Genomic DNA, 2,500 nt, shown 5'->3' on the forward strand with positions numbered 1-2,500 from the left:
CATCCCCGCTAAACAGGAGCCCAAACAAAACTTTAAACGGAGCTACCGAATTGGAAACCATCAATCCTGGGAAAATAACAACTCACACGTGTGCCCCTTATGCTAACTTGAATTTAGAAACCGTCCTCAACAAAATCCCACGTTCGGGCGCAAAACTGCACGTTTGAGGCCACATTTTCAATGATGCTGGAAACTTACATTCAAAGCTGGGAAAATGTGCTCATCTACAGGCATCCCCACTTAGGGACGTCGTAGCACCTTGACTCGGGTGGCGTTGGAAAGGTCTGGTCCAGGGGAACACGGGCGTGTCAAGGTTGCCACGCGCACGCGCATCCCCGCTAAACAGGAGCCCAAACAAAACTTTAAACGGGGCTACGGAAAAGGGGAGAGCTTTTTCGGGGACAAACACCACTCACGTCGGTGCCCCCTGTTCCAACTTGAATTTAGAAACCGTCCTCAACAAAATCCCACGTTCGGGTGAATAACTGTGAATTTTAAGGCACATGCCTCTCTGGGCTGGGAGAGTGCATTCAAATAGGAGAAATTGGCTTCATTTAGAGGCATCCCCACTTGGGGACGTCGTAGCACCTTAACTCAGGTGGCGTTAGAAAGGTCTGGTCCAGGGGAACACGGGCGTGTCATGTTTGCCACGCGCACGCGCATCCCCGTTGAACAGGAGCCAAAACAAAACTTTAAACGGAGCTACGGAAAAGGGGAGAGCTTTTTCGGGGACAACCACCACTCACCTCGGTGCCCCCCATCCCAACTTGAACTTAGAAACCGTCCCCAGCGAAATCCCACGTTCGGGCGAATAACTGTGAATTTTAAGCCCCTTTTCCTCTCAAGCTGGAAACGTGCAAAGTTGGGAAAATGTGCTCATCTACAGGCATCCCCACTTGGGGACGTCGTAGCACCTTGACTCAGGCGGCGTTGGAAAGGTCTGGACCAGGGGAACACGGGCGTGTCATGTTTGCCACGCGCACGCGCATCCCCGCTGAACAGGAGCCAAAACAAAACTTTAAACGGAGCTACGGAAAAGGGGAGAGCTTTTTCGGGGACAACCACCACTCACCTCGGTGCCCCCCATCCCAACTTGAATATAGAAACAGTCCCCAGCCAAATCCCACGTTCGGGGGCAAAACTGCTCGTTTGAGGCCACATTTTCAATGATACTGGAAACTTACATTCAAAGTTGGGAAAAGGTGTTCATTTACAGGCATCTCCACTTAGGGACGTCGTAGCACCTTAACTCAGGCGGCGTTAGAAAGGTCTGGTCCAGGGGAACACGGGCGTGTCAAGGTTGCCACGCGCACGCGCATCCCCGCTGAACAGGAGCCAAAACAAAACTTTAAACGGAGCTACGGAAAAGGGGAGAGCTTTTTCGGGGACAACCACCACTCACCTCGGTGCCCCCCATCCCAACTTGAATATAGAAACCGTCCCCAGCCAAATCCCACGTTCGGGGGCAAAACTGCTCGTTTGAGGCCACATTTTCAATGATACTGGAAACTTACATTCAAAGTTGGGAAAATGTGCTCATCTACAGGCATCCCCACTTGGGGACGTCGTAGCACCTTGACTCAGGCGGCGTTGGAAAGGTCTGGACCAGGGGAACACGGGGGTGTCAAGTTTGCCACGCGCACGCGCTTCCCCGCTGAACAGGAGCCCAAACAAAACTTTAAACGGGGCTACGGAAAAGGGGAGAGCTTTTTCGGGGACAAACACCACTCACGTCGGTGCCCCCTGTTCCAACTTGAATTTAGAAACCGTCCTCAACAAAATCCCACGTTCGGGTGAATAACTGTGAATTTTAAGGCACATGCCTCTCTGGGCTGGGAGAGTGCATTCAAATAGGAGAAATTGGCTTCATTTAGAGGCATCCCCACTTGGGGACGTCGTAGCACCTTAACTCAGGTGGCGTTAGAAAGGTCTGGTCCAGGGGAACACGGGCGTGTCATGTTTGCCACGCGCACGCGCATCCCCGTTGAACAGGAGCCCAAACAAAACTTTAAACGGGGCTACGGAAAAGGGGAGGGCTTTTTCGGGGACAACCACCACTCACCTCGGTGCCCCCCATCCCAACTTGAATTTAGAAACCGTCCCCAGCCAAATCCCACGTTCGGGGGCAAAACTGCACGTTTGAGGCCACATTTTCAATGATACTGGAAACTTACATTCAAAGTTGGGAAAAGGTGTTCATTTACAGGCATCCCCACTTGGGGACGTCGTAGCACCTTAACTCAGGCGGCGTTAGAAAGGTCTGGTCCAGGGGAACACGGGCGTGTCAAGGTTGCCACGCGCACGCGCTTCCCCGCTGAACAGGAGCCCAAACAAAACTTTAAACGGGGCTACGGAAAAGGGGAGGGCTTTTTCGGGGACAACCACCACTCACCTCGGTGCCCCCCATCCCAACTTGAACTTAGAAACCGTCCCCAGCGAAATCCCACGTTCGGGCGAATAACTGTGAATTTTAAGCCCCTTTTCCTCTCAAGCTGGAAAC

This window comes from Osmerus mordax, chromosome 7 (assembly GCF_038355195.1).
Source record: "Osmerus mordax isolate fOsmMor3 chromosome 7, fOsmMor3.pri, whole genome shotgun sequence".
In the NCBI taxonomy this organism is placed as follows: Eukaryota; Metazoa; Chordata; class Actinopteri; order Osmeriformes; family Osmeridae; genus Osmerus; species Osmerus mordax.